Raw genomic sequence first — 15,809 nt, 5'->3', positions numbered from 1 at the left:
AAACCATTTTATAAGGTGACATTCCCATGGGGTTTTTATAAGCAGTTCTATAAGCCCATAGTGCTTCCTTCAATTTACTAGCCCAATTCTTTCTAGTTTTATTAACAGTCTTTTGCAAGATAGATTTAATTTCTCTATTTGATAGTTCTACTTGCCCACTAGTTTGAGGATGATAAGCGGAAGCAATTCTATGATTAATACCATATTTAGCAAGAGTCTTTCTAAAACCTCCATGAATAAAATGAGAACCTCCATCTGTCATAATATATCTAGGAACTCCAAATCTAGGAAAAATAATGTCTAAAAGCATTTTTAAAGAGGTCTCACCATCAGCACTTTTTGTAGGTATGGCTTCCACCCATTTAGTAACATAATCAACAGCAACAAGTATATGAGTGTTACCTTCGAAGAGGGAAAAGGTCCCATGAAATCAAATCCCCAACAATCAAACGGTTCAATAACAAGAGTATAATTCATAGGCATTTCATTGCGTCCGGAGATATTACCAACCCTTTGACATTCATCACAAGATAAAATAAACTTCCTTGCATCTTTGAAGAGAGTTGGCCAATAAAAACCTGATTGTAGAACCTTTTGCGCGGTTCTATCTCCGGCGTGATGTCCTCCATAAGCACTACCATGACATTTACTCAATATCTCTTGTTGTTCATATTCGGGAACACACCTTCGCAGAATACCATCCACTCCTTCTTTATATAAGTGTGGGTCATCCCAAAAATAATGCCTCAAGTCATAAAAGAATTTCCTCCTTTGCTGAGCTGAAAAGGTTGGAGGCAAGTACTTGGAAACAATAAAGTTAGCATAATCAGCATACCAAGGACTCGTCTCGCGAGCTCACCTTTATTACAGCCAATTGTTCATTTGGAAAACTATCATTAACGAGAACAGGATCATAAGCAATATTTTCCAATCTAGACAAATTATCGACAACAGGATTATCCAGCACCTTTCCTATCTACAATATGTAAATCAAATTCTTGCAAAAGAAGTACCCATCTAATAAGCCTTGGCTTAGCATCTTTCTTTGTCATAAGATATCTAATTGCAGCATGATCAGTATGAATTGTAACTTTTGAATCAACGATATAAGATCTAAACTTATCACAAGCAAAGACTACAGCTAACAATTCTTTTTCAGTTGTAGCATAATTTCTTTGAGCAGCATCAAGAGTTTTGCTAGCATAATGAATAACATTCAGTTTTTTATCTACTCGCTGTCCAAGAACAAGCGCCTACAACAAAATCACTAGCATCACACATAATTTCAAATGGTAAGTTCCAATCAGGAGGTTCAACTATAGGAGCAGTTGTTAAGGCTTTCTTTAGAGTTTCAAAAGCTTCCTTACAATCATCATCAAAAACAAAAGGTACATCTTTTTGAAGAAGATTAGTCAGAGGCTTTGAAATCTTGGAGAAGTCTTTAATAAATCTCCTATAAAACCCAACATGACCAAGAACACTACGAATACCTTTAACATCCCTAGGATAGGGCATCTTCTCAATTGCTTCAACTTTAGCTCTATCAACTTCAATACCTCTCTCGGAAATTTTATGTCCCAATACAATTCCTTCATTAACCATAAAGTGGCATTTATCCCAATTAAGAACAAGGTTAGTTTCTTCACATCTCTGCAAAACTTTATCAAGGTTCCGCAAGCAATTATCAAAAGAATTTCCATAGACGGAAAAATCGTCCATGAATACCTCTACAATACTCTCACAAAAGCCATGAAAAATAGCAGACATGCATCTTTGAAAAGTAGCAGGAGCATTACATAAACCAAAAGGCATACGCCTATAAGCATAAGTTCCATAGGGACAAGTGAAAGTGGTTTTCTCTTGATCTTTAGTTTTAACAAGCAATTTGTGAAAATCCGTAATAGCCATCAAGAAAGCAAAAATGAGTATTTTTAGATAACCTTTCTAACATTTGATCAATAAATGGTAAAGGGTAATGATCTTTCTTAGTAACCTTATTAACTTTTCGATAATCAATGCACATTCTATAACCTACAACTACTCTTTGAGGGATGAGCTCATCATTATCATTAGGCACAACAGTCATTCCTCCTTTCTTAGGAACACAATGCACAGGACTAACCCATCTACTATCAGCAATAGGATATATAATACCAGCTTCAAGGAGTCTTAATACCTCATTTCTTACCACATCCTTCATCTTAGGGATTAGACGACGCTGAGGTTCAACAACAGGCTTCGCATCATCCTGTTATCACCAGATTTTGGCTAAATCAGGAGGTGGGCCGCGATCAAGATGGGCTTAGAAGATTACATGTGGAAGATCTTTGAAGCGGCCTTGCTCGGAGAATTCGGGCTAGATTGCCCATGTATCTTTAATTACCATAGATTGTATCTAGATTAAAAGTTAGAGTTTATCTCGTGCACGGTTTAGTGCACGCCCACATTAGAAAGTCCCCTGGACTATAAATATGTACCTAGGGTTTATGGAATAAACAACAACACAACGTTCACCCCAAAAACAAACCAATCTCGGCGCATCGCCAAACTCCTTCTCCTCGAGGGTTTCAATCAGGTAAGCGACATGCTGCCTAGATCGCATCTTGCGATCTAGGCAGCACAAGCTCCACGTTGTTCATGCGTTGCCCGTACCGAAGCGTCTTTGATGGCGGGCAACGTAGTTATCGTAGATGTGTTAGGGTTAGCATAGTTCTTCGTATAACATGCTTACGTAGTGCAACCCTTGCATGTCTAGCCGCCCTCACGCCTACCTCAGGTGTGGGGGCGGCACCCTGCTTGTTCTTTATTTAGTAGATCTGATCCGTTACGATTGCTCCTTGCTCTGCAAGGATTAGTTTAATATCTGCAATAGTTAGGCCTTACAAAGGGGGGGAGGATCCAGTGGCACGTAGGGTGGCGTTCGCAAGTCCTAAACAGGATGTTCCGAGGATCAACGTCACGTTGGTGTTTTGGCCTTGTTTAGGATCGGCTTACGAGCACCGTGCGTGGCCGCGAGGCCCAACCTGGAGTAGGATGATCCGATTATGCGGTGAAAACCCTAAATCGTCGTAGATCTCATTAGCTTTATCTAGATCAAGCAGGATCACCAAGTATTCGCGCACCCCGCACGAATCATGGGTGGATCGGCTCTTTGAGCCGATTCACAGGATAACCTGAGAGCCGATCGAGGCTCTTATTTAATGTTTACGTGTATGCCATGCAGGAACTAAGCGAGGCATCCCCATCACCTTCCTGACCAGGTATAGGTCAGGTGGCCCGCCCTTGCACTTCGCATCGCCGCGTGTGACCAGAAGAGCATTGCGGGCCGTCGCTCGGAGGGGTCTCAGCCAGCCGCAGCTCTAGGCTCTTCCCGGCTCTACCGTGTTGACAGGCCGCTGCCCGCCGGTGGGTTTTGGCAGTCAACACATTCTGGCACGCCCGGTGGGACGATCGTCTACATCAACCACATCGCCATCTACATCTGAGATGGCGGCGGACGGCACGCCAGTCACCTACGAGGAGCTACCTGCAGAGCTCAAGAAGCAATATGATGAGATCAAGGTCACCCTCGAAGCCGACCTCATCGGCTCTTTTCAGAGAACCCGTACCCATGGCATCAGATGGAGGGGATTCTCACCGCAAGGTGCTCTCGATGGGATAGATCTCTCTGCCCCGTCGGAGGAACGCACCAGGGGCCTACGGCAGGAGATCAACTACTTGGTGGCTCACTCGCTACACCGCCACTCGAAAACTTGGTCAACGTGTTGGAGCGTCTCGCTCGCGCGTGATCCAGGAGATCATGAGCCACCGGTACTCGCCGTCAGGACCAGCTCTCGGGACGCATCAAGGAGAGTTGCCACTCCAGTCCCGTCCACCGCTGCCATATGCGTTGGCAGCACCAGCTGAAGTGCCGGCTACACCGGCATTCGTCGTCTACAAGATCGGTGGTGACTCCAGTGACTACCAGTTCTTGGCCGAGGCGCCCAAGGAGATCCCTCAAGGATACGCGTGCATGTATGTGCCAGATTGTGGCAACTGGCCACTCTCAAACCAGGCCACAACGTCAGGGACTCCGGCGCAAACGGGAGGAACGTCGGCAACGAGCTTGAGAAGCAGACGTGGCTAACTAAGTACGCCACCCCGACGAAACTCCCGAGCCCGGCTCCTGCAGTTGGCTCAGAGCTGGAAAAGCAAACATGGCTGGCTAAGTACGCCACCCCGGCGAATCTTCAGAGTGCATCTCCTGCAGCCAGCACAGCGGATCAGATCAGTACCATACTGAGAGACCAGTTCGGCATGATGCCGAAAAGAAGGGCATACGGCTACTCCAAGCCATACCCCGACGAGTACGAGATGATCCCGCTGCCACCTAAATATCGGCTCCCTGACTTTTCTAAATTCAGTGGATCGGATGGCTCCAGCTCCATCGAGCACATCAGCCGATATTTGGCGCAACTAGGACCGGCTTCAGTGTCGGATCAGCTACGCGTGAGGCTCTTTTCACAGTCCCTCACGGGATCGGCTTTTGGATGGTATACCTCTTTGCCAGCAAACTCCATCCGAGTCTTGGAAGCAATTGGAAGAACGAGTTCCATATGCAATACCATTCGGAAGCTTCCGAGTCTAGCATTGCCGATCTAGCACAACTACGTCGAAGCGCGGAGAAACGAGTGACGGAATACATCCAGCGCTTCAGGAATCTTAGGAACCGATGTTATTCGGTTCGTATAACTGAAAAGGAAGCGATCGAGTTGGCGGTAGCCGGCCTTGCAACACAGCTCAAGGACATGGCCTCCCAAGCAGATTATCCTCGCCGGCGCACATGGTTCAGAAACTATCGGCATATGAACAGCGCCACCCGGACTCGTACCAAGACAAGTTCAAGCGTGCGATAGTCATGGTCGATACGAGAGGAAGGTGAAGTACCCGTGGGAGACCAAGAAGTAGCGATGGGCTGAGTGGACTCGGGGTGGAACCCCCGTGTCCCGCAAATGGGTAAAGCCACCGGGGCCGCCCGTGGGATTTGATTTTGACGTGACCAAGACCGAACGGATCTTCGACCTCCTGCTCAAGGAGAAACAGTTGACGATTCCCGAAGGTCTCAAGTTCCCCACGGCGCAAGAGCTAAACGGAAAGCCGTACTCGCAAATTCCACAACTCGCTCTCCCATGCTACCAACGACCGCAGGGTGTGGCGTCGGCACATCCAAGCGGCGATAGAGAAGGGCGTCTAATTTTCAACCAGTACGCCATGAAGGTAGACACCCAGCCCTTCCCCGCCGTTAATATGGTAGAAGTCATCTACCCCGAGGGTTGCCAGCCAGGTCCCACATTCAACATTAACATGGTAGGACCTGGGAACCACTGTGGCAAAGATGGAGATGAGGGCAGCTGCTCCCATAGCAAGGACACAGAGGAGGCCGCTCCACGCGATCGGCTCCATCATGATGGCAAGCGCTACGTCACAGAGGGAGCAGTGAAGAACATAAGATATCAACGACCTCTCTCTGATCACCTCCTCAACAAATATGTGAGTCAGTATGACCAACGCCGACGGTCCAACTATGATAATGAAGAAGATCGTCTGGCTAGAGAAGCCAGAAGACACCGTCGGCAGGATCGCGATGAGGAGGAGCACGAGCGCCGTGCCACAGACAAGTCAAGGGAGCAAGATGACAACGCCAGACATTGGGACTGCCCTTTCTTCAGACACTGCTGGGATTCAGGAATGAGCCGATTGCCCACAATCGGCAATTGCCCAGAATGCAACCAGAAGAAGAAGGAGGCAGCCAACGTATCTGTGTTCGAGCGCCTAGGGCCTCTCCCACCACAAAGCAAACGCGCTGAGTCACCTCGTTGGGCAGATCTTGAGGATTCAGAAGACGAGGGACAAGAAGAAGAAGAAGACAGGTACCACCGTCCAAGGTGGTGCCCTGACGGACTCAGCCGTTCCCAGAAACGCAGGGTTCAACGATTGCGCGGCCTGGAAGAAGCCGAGAGGTTATACTTGCATACCTTGAGGAAGGCAAGGCCTGATCTGGCTGCGAAGGTTCAACGAACCCTGGATGAAGAGGGTCGTCCACAAAGAAAAGAGTGGCGCCCCAAGCAAAGGAAAGCCGATGATGAAGCATCGGCTGGCACGAACATGGTGCTTGTCTTGCCGACAGAGCTTAGTGCTCCACGATTATACGATGCACTCAAGGTGGATGATAGCAGGCGCATCAAATCAGAGGTTGGGTTGGTTTTATCCAGCCTAACCGAGTAGCAAGATTAAAACAATGAGCAAACCGGGTGAGGCTGATCCTTGTGATCGGCTGATGGCGTGTATTTCACACGTTCGTTGGGCAACCCCAAGAGGAAGGTATGATGCGCACAGCAGCAAGTTTTCCCTCAGAAAGAAACCAAGGTTTATCGAACCAGGAGGAGCCAAGAAGCACGTTGAAGGTTGATGGCGGCGGGATGTAGTGCGGCGCAACACCAGGGATTCCGGCGCCAACGTGGAACTCGCACAACACAACCAAGCTACTTTGCCCCAACGAAACAGTGAGGTTGTCAATCTCACCGGCTTGCTGTAACAAAGGATTAACCGTATTGTGTGGAAGATGATTGTTTGCGAGAGAAAACGAGTAGAACAAGTATTGCAGTAGATTGTATTTCAGTAAAGAGAATTGGACCGGGGTCCACAGTTCACTAGAGGTGTCTCTCCCATAAGACGAACAGCATGTTGGGTGAACAAATTACAGTTGGGCAATTGACAAATAAAGAGAGCATGACAATGCACATACATATCATGATGAGTATAGTGAGATTTAATTGGGCATTACGACAAAGTACATAGACCGCCATCCAACCGCATCTATGCCTAAAAAGTCCACCTTCAGGTTATCATCCGAACCCCTCCAGCATTAAGTTGCAAACAACAGACAATTGCATTAAGTATGGTGCGTAATGTAATCAACAACTACATCCTTAGACATAGCATCAATGTTTTATCCCTAGTGGCAACGAGCACAACACAACCTTAGAACTTTCTCATCACTGTCCCGGTGTCAATGCAGGCATGAACCCACTATCGAGCATAAGTACTCCCTCTTGGAGTTAAAAGCATCTACTTGGCCAGAGCATCTACTAATAACGGAGAGCATGCAAGATCATAAACAACACATAAGCATAACTTTGATAATCAACATAACAAGTATTCTCTATTCATCGGATCCCAACAAACGCAACATATAGAATTACATATAGATGATCTTGATCATGATAGGCAGCTCACAAGATCCGACAATGATAGCACAATGGGGAGAAGACAACCATCTAGCTACGGCTATGGACCCATAGTCCAGGGGTAGACTACTCACTCATCACTCCGGAGGCGACCATGGCGGTGTAGAGTCCTCCGGGAGATGATTCCCTCTCCGGCAGGGGTGCCGGAGGCGATCTCCAGGATCCCCCGAGATGGGATCGGCGGCGACGGCGTCTCGTAATGTTTTCCGTATCGTGGCTCTCGGTGCGGGGGTTTCGTCACGGAGGCTATTTGTAGGCGGAAGGGCAGGTCAAGAGGCGGCACAGGGGGCCCACACCACAGGCCGGCGCGGCCAAGGGGGCCGCGCCGCCCTAGGGTTTGGCGCCCCGTGGCCCCTCTTCGTCTCTCCTTCGGACTTCCGGAAGCTTCGTGAGAAAATAGGCCTCCGGGCTTTTATTTCGTCCAATTCCGAGAATATTTCTTTACTAGGATTTACGAAACCAAAAACAACAAAAAACGACGAATCGGCACTTCGGCATCTTGTTAATAGGTTAGTTCCGGAAAATGCACGAATATGATATAAAGTGTGCATAAAACATGTAGATAACATCAATAATGTGGCATGGAACACAAGAAATTATCGATACGTTGGAGACGTATCAGCATCCCCAAGCTTAGTTCTCGCTCGTCCCGAGCGGGTAAAACGATAACAAAGATAATTTCGGAGTGACATGCCATCATAAACTTGATCATACTATTTGTAAAGCATATGTAGAGAATGCAGCGATCAAAACAATGTGTATGACATGAGTAAACAAGTGAATCATAAAGCAAAGACTTTTCATGAATAGCATTTCAAGACAAGCATCAATAAGTCTTGCATAAGAGTTAACTCATAAAGCAATAATTCAAAGTAAAGGTATTGAAGCAACACAAAAGAAGATTAAGTTTCAGCGGTTGCTTTCAACTTGTAACATGTATATCTCATGGATATTGTCAACATAGAGTAATATAATAAGTGCAATAAGCAAGTATGTAAGAATCAATGCACAGTTCACACAAGTGTTTGCTTCTTGAGGTGGAGAGAAATAGGTGAACTGACTCAACATAAAAGTAAAAGAATGGTCCTCATAGAGGAAAAGCATCGATTGCTATATTTGTGCTAGAGCTTTGATTTTGAAAACATGAAACAATTTTGTCAACGGTAGTAATAAAGCATATGCATCATGTAAATTATATCTTATAAGTTGCAAGCCTCATGCATAGTGTACTAATAGTGCTCGCACCTTGTCCTAATTAGCTTGGACTACCCGGATTATCACCGCAATACATATGCTTTAACCAAGTATCACAAAGGGGTACCTCTATGCCGCCTCGTACAAAGGTCTAAGGAGAAAGCTCGCATTTGGATTTCTCGCTTTTGATTATTCTCAACTTAGACATCCATACCGGGACAACATAGACAACGAGATAATGGACTCCTCTTTTAATGCTTTAAGCATTCAACAACAATTAATTCTTTTCTCATTAGAGATTTGAGGATGTTTGTCCAAAACTGAAACTTCCACCATGAATCATGGCTTTAGTTAGCGGCCCAATGTTCTTCTCTCACAATATGCATGCTCAAACCATTCAACTCAGTGTAGATCGCCCTTACTTCGTACAAGACGAACATGCATAGCAACTCACATGAAATTCAACAATGAGTTGATGGCGTTCCCCAGTAAACATGGTTATCGCACAACAAGCAACTTAATAAGAGATAAAGTGCATAATTACATATTCAATACCACAATAGTTTTTAAGCTATTTGTCCCATGAGCTATATATTGCAAAGGTGAATGATGGAATTTTAAAGGTAGCACTCAAGCAATTTACTTTGGAATGGCTGGAAAATACCATGTAGTAGGTAGGTATGGTGGACACAAATGGCATAGTGGTTGGCTCAAGTATTTTGGATGCATGAGAAGTATTCCCTCTCGATACAAGGTTTAGGCTAGCAAGGTTGTTTGAGGCAAACACAAGGATGAACTAGTACAGCAAAACTCACATAAAAGACATATTGAAAGCATTATAATACTCTATACCGTTTTCCTTGTTGTTCAAACTCAAAACTAGAAATTATCTAGACCTTAGAGAAACCAAATATGCAAACCAAATTTTAGCATGCTCTATGTATTTCTTCATTAATGGGTGCAAAGCATATGATGCAAGAGCTTAAACATGAGCACAACAATTGCCAAGTATCACATTACCCAAAACATTTATAGCAATTACTACATGTATCATTTTCCAATTCCAACCATATAACAAATTAACGAAGGAGAAACTTCGCCATGAATACTATGAGTAGAAACCAAGGACATATTTGTCCATAAGCTACAGCGGAGTGTGTATCTCTCCCATAAAGTGAATGCTAGGATCCATTTTATTCAAACAAAACAAAAACAAAAACAAAACGACGCTCCAAGAAAAAGCACATAAGATGTGGCCGAATAAAAATGTAGTTTCAGGGGAGGAACCTGATAATTTGTTGATGAAGAAGGGGATGCCTTGGGCATCCGCAAGCTTAGACGCTTGAGTCTTCTTGATATATGCAGGGGTGAACCACCGGGTGCATCCCCAAGCTTAGAGCTTTCACTCTCCTTGATCATGTTGCATCATACTCCTCTCTTGATCCTTGAAAACTTCCTCCACACCAAACTCGAAACAACTCATTAGAGGGTTAGTGCACAATATAAATTGACATATTCAGAGGTGACACAATCATTCTTAACACTTCTGGACATTGCATAATGCTACTGGACATTAGTGGATCAAAGAAATTCATCCAACATAGCGAAAGAGGCAATGCGAAATAAAAGGCAGAATCTGTCAAAACAGAACAGTTCGTATTGACGAATTTTAAAATGGCACCAGACTTGCTCAAACGAAAATGCTCAAATTGAATGAAAGTTGCGTACATATCTGAGGATCATGCTCGTAAATTGGCGTAATTTTCTGAGCTTCCTGCAGGGCAGTGGGCTCAGATTCGTGACAGCAAAGAAATCTGGAACTGCGCAGTAATCCAAATCTAGTACTTACTTTTCTATCAACGGCTTAACTTGGCACAACAAAACTCAAAACTAAGATAAGGAGAGGTTGCTACAGTAGTAAACAACTTCCAAGACACAAAATAAAAACAAAGTACTGTAGGTAAAAACATGGGTTGTCTCCCATAAGCGCTTTCTTTAACGCCTTTCAGCTAGGCGCAGAAAGTGTGTATCAAGTAACATCGAGAGATGAAGCATCAACATCATAATTTGTTCTAATGATAGAATCATAAGGTACCTTCATTCTCTTTCTAGGGAAGTGTTCCATACCTTTCTTGAGAGGAAATTGATATTTTATATTTCCTTCCCTCATATCAATAATAGCACCAACGAGTTCGAAGAAAAGGTCTTCCCAATATAATTGGACAAGATGCATTGCATTCAATATCCAAGACAACAAAATCAACGGGAACAAGATTATTGTTAATGGTAATGCGAACATTATCAACTTTACCCAAAGGTTTCTTTGTAGAATGATCAGCAAGATTAACATCCAAATAACAATTTTTCAGCGGTGGCAAGTCAAGCATATTATAAATTTTCTTCGGCATAACAGAAATACTTGCACCAAGATCACATAAAGCATTACAATCAAAATCTTTAACCTTCATCTTAATGATGGGCTCCCAACCATCTTCTAGCTTTTTAGGAATAGAGGCTTCGCGCTCTAGTTTCTCTTCTCTAGCTTTTATGAGAGCATTTGTAATATGATGCGTGAAAGCCAAATTTATAGCACTAGCATTAGGACTTTTAGCAAGTTTTTGCAAGAACTTTATAACTTCAGAGATGTGGCAATCATCAAAATTCAAACCATTATAATCTAAAGCAATGGGATCATCATCCCCAATGTTGGAAAAAATTTCAGCAGACTTTATCGCAGTGCAGTTTCAGCAGCTTTAGCGAGTTTCAGCAGTTTTTCGCGCTTTGCATTAGAAGTGGAAACATTGCTAACACCAATTCTTTTATTAGTATGAGTAGGAGGTGCAGCAACATGTGTAGCATTATCATTACTAGTGGTGGTAATAGTCCAAACTTTAGCTATATTTTTCTCTTTAGCTAGTTTTTCATTTTCTTCTCTATCCCACCTAGCACGCAGTTCAGCCATTAATCTTATATTCTCATTAATTCTAACTTGAATGGCATTTGCTGTAGTAACAATTTTATTTTCAATGTCCCTATTGGGCATAACCTTCGATTTCAAAAGATCAACATCGGAGGCAAGACTATCAACTCTAGAAACAAGAATATCAATTTTATTGAGCTTTTCCTCAACAGATTTGTTAAAGGCAGTTTGTGTACTAATAAATTCTTTAAGCATGGCTTCAAGTCCAGGGGGTGAATTCCTATTATTGTTGTAAGAATTCCCATAAGAATTAGCATAACCGTTACCATTATTATAAGGATATGGCCTATAGTTGTTACTAGAATTGTTCCGGTAAGCATTGTTGTTGAAATTATTATTTTTAATGAAGTTTACATCAACATGTTCTTCTTGTGCAACCAATGAAGCTAACGGAACATTATTAGGATCAACATTAGTCCTATCATTCACAAGCATAGACATAATAGCATCAACCTTATCACTCAAGGAGGAGGATTCTTCGACGAATTTACCTTCTTACCTTGTGGAGCTCTTTCCGTGTGCCATTCAGAGTAATTTATCATCATATCATCAAGAAGTTTTGTAGCCGCCCCCAATGTGATGGACATAAAGGTACCTAAAGCAGCTGAATCCAATAAATTCCGCGAAGAAAAATTTAGTCCTGCATAGAAGGTTTGGACGATCATCCAAGTAGTCAGTCCATGGGTTGGGCAATTTTTAACCAGAGATTTCATTCTTTCCCAAGCTTGAGCAACATGTTCAGTATCTAATTGTTTAAAATTCATTATGCTACTCCTCAAAGATATAATTTTAGCAGGGGGATAATATCTACCAATAAAAGCATCCTTGCATTTAGTCCATGAATCAATACTATTCTTAGGCGAGAGATAGCAACCAATCTTTAGCTCTTCCTCTTAATGAGAAAGGGAACAATTTTAGTTTAATAATATCACCATCTACATCTTTATATTTTTGCATTTCACATAGTTCAACAAAATTATTGAGATGGGCAGCAAGCATCATCGAACTAACACCAGAAAATTGATGGTTCATGACAAGATTCAAGTAAAGCGGGTTTAATTTCAAAGAATTCTGCTGTAGTAGCAGGTGGAGCAATAGGTGTGCATAAGAAATCATTATTATTTGTGGTTGTGAAGTCACACAACTTAGTATTTTCAGCGTTGGCCATTTTAGCAATAGTAAATAAAGCAAACTAGATAAAGTAAATGCAAGTAAACTAATTTTTTTGTGTTTTCGATATAGCAAACAAGATAGCAAATAAAGTAAAACTAGCAACTAATTTTTTTGTATTTTGATTTAGTGCAGCAAACAAAGTAGTAAATAAAATAAAGCAAGACAAAAACAAAGTAAAGAGATTGAGAAGTGGAGACTCCCTTGCAGCGTGTCTTGATCTCCCCGCAACGGCGCCGAAAAAGAGCCGGCGCGTAGTTGACGTGGGAGTTAGAAATCTTTGCGGTGTAGCTTTTCTTCGTTCCCCGGCAACGGCGCCGTAAAAAGAGCTTGATGGCGTGTATTTCACACGTTCGTTGGGCAACCCCAAGAGGAAGGTATGATGCGCACAGCAGACAAGTTTTCCCTCGTAAAGAAACCAAGGTTTATCGAACCAGGAGGAGCCAAGAAGCACGTTGAAGGTTGATGGCGGCGGGATGTAGTGCGGCGCAACACCAGGGATTCCGGCGCCAACGTGGAACCTGCACAACACAACCAAGCTACTTTGCCCCAACGAAACAGTGAGGTTGTCAATCTCACCGGCTTGCCGTAACAAAGGATTAACCGTATTGTGTGGAAGATGATTGTTTGCGAGAGAAAACGAGTAGAACAAGTATTGCAGTAGATTGTATTTCAGTAAAGAGAATTGGACCGGGGTCCACAGTTCACTAGAGGTGTCTCTCCCATAAGACGAACAAGCATGTTGGGTGAACAAATTACAGTTGGGCAATTGACAAATAAAGAGAGCATGACAATGCACATACATATCATGATGAGTATAGTGAGATTTAATTGGGCATTACGACAAAGTACATAGACCGCCATCCAACCGCATCTATGCCTAAAAAGTCCACCTTCAGAGTTATCATCCGAACCCCTCCAGTATTAAGTTGCAAACAACGAGACAATTGCATTAAGTATGGTGCGTAATGTAATCAACAACTACATCCTTAGACATAGCATCAATGTTTTATCCCTAGTGGCAACAGACACAACACAACCTTAGAACTTTCATCACTCGTCCCAGGTGTCAATGCAGGCATGAACCCACTATCGAGCATAAGTACTCCCTCTTGGAGTTAAAAGCATCTACTTGGCCAGAGCATCTACTAATAACGGAGAGCATGCAAGATCATAAACAACACATAAGCATAACTTTGATAATCAACATAACAAGTATTCTCTATTCATCGGATCCCAACAAACGCAACATATAGAATTACATATAGATGATCTTGATCATGATAGGCAGCTCACAAGATCCGACAATGATAGCACAATGGGGAGAAGACAACCATCTAGCTACTGCTATGGACCCATAGTCCAGGGGTAGACTACTCACTCATCACTCCGGAGGCGACCATGGCGGTGTAGAGTCCTCCGGGAGATGATTCCCCTCTCCGGGAGGGTGCCGGAGGCGATCTCCAGGATCCCCCGAGATGGGATCGGCGGCGACGGCGTCTCAGTAATGTTTTCCGTATCGTGGCTCTCGGTACTGGGGGTTTCGTCACGGAGGCTATTTGTAGGCGGAAGGGCAGGTCAAGAGGCGGCACGGGGGCCCACACCACAGGCCGGCGCGGCCAAGGGGGGCCGCGCCGCCCTAGGGTTTGGCGCCCTGTGGCCCCTCTTCGTCTCTCCTTCGGACTTCCGGAAGCTTCGTGAGAAAATAGGCCTCTCGGGCTTTTATTTCGTCCAATTCCGAGAATATTTCTTTACTAGGATTTCGAAACCAAAAACAGCGTAAAACAGACAATCGGCACTTCGGCATCTTGTTAATAGGTTAGTTCCAGAAAATGCACGAATATGATATAAAGTGTGCATAAAACATGTAGATAACATCAATAATGTGGCATGGAACACAAGAAATTATCGATACGTTGGAGACGTATCATCGGCCCCAAAAGTTTATGGAGGAACATTACAAAGCCTTCACCGAACAAGCAATGTGGAGGCCGATTCCAGCAATCGGCCAAAATTATCCTCACCTTCCACTCTGCCTAGGTTCAACATGTTATCCAACGGAGCCGATACCATCAAATCTCTTGACAGAATCGGCTCGGGGGGGCACCCAGGCGGATAAAACACGAGGATATGCCATCCTTTGGTGATGAGTATTGAAGAATGGGGGCCAATGTAAATCGGCCGTAAAAAAAAAAAAAAGATCGAAAATTTTCGAGCACAGCCGATGCAGCAGACATCGACTTAAGGATATAAAAGCCGATGCATGCCATCGACTCAAGAGGAATGACTGTCGCGATCAGAGGGTCAATGGAGCACGAAGAGGGATTTTAATTGGAAAACTCCTCAATGGAGTAGTTTAAGGGCTCAGATACTCTCTCCAAGGATAAGGCCAAGAGCAGCCTGGACGTGCAGATCAGGTCAAAGATGGGTCCACCAAAGGGAAGGAGCCGATTTGGCCAGCAAGATGCAAGAAGAACTGAAGAAGCTCGGGGGGCACCCCGCCCTGAAGGTTCTCTGCTCTGGAAAGCCGATTTTGTTGAAATCGGCTGACCCTGCCACATGGCCTGGGAACCAATGGCGACACGTTTGGTTAGCCCACTGCTATGCTCGCCTTGATTAAGGCTCGGGGGGCAATTTAGCTTGGCAGATGCTCTGTTTCTTGGAAGCCGATTGAAGCCGCATCGACTGATCCTGCGCGGTGGTCTTCTCTGAAAGCAGTTCAGGTGTTGCAAAAGGGGAACTGCTAAAAGCTATGGAGAGGGGCTGGATTCTCAAATTGCCGATGAATAGTCATCGGCTAAAAGGGTTGTGAAGAATTATGATCAGATATCAAATCGCAGTCCGAATTTGAGAAGTACTTGATGACGGTCTGGTCGGCATTTGAGTCCGGCTTCACGGGCGTTCAAAGGAAAAGAAATCCGATACGTTGCTATCGGTCTTGACATGACAGGCGGAAGGAATGAAATTGGGGCAATTGAAGGATGAATCAAAAGAACAATTTCATTAATTCAGAGGAGCGGCTTTACAAGAAAGAGCCGATGGCTCTCAAAAGAGGGATCTAGTGCCTAGCGCACTGCTACTACTAGTCCTATTCTACTAGTCGTCGCTGTCCTCGTCATCACCGCCGTTGATGTCATCGGCGCTGCTCCCAGGGAGCTCCTCGGCGCTGCTACCCCAGC

Source organism: Lolium rigidum, chromosome 6 (genome assembly GCF_022539505.1).
Source record: "Lolium rigidum isolate FL_2022 chromosome 6, APGP_CSIRO_Lrig_0.1, whole genome shotgun sequence".
NCBI classification, from domain to species: domain Eukaryota; kingdom Viridiplantae; phylum Streptophyta; class Magnoliopsida; order Poales; family Poaceae; genus Lolium; species Lolium rigidum.
This window is presented reverse-complemented; position numbering follows the sequence as displayed.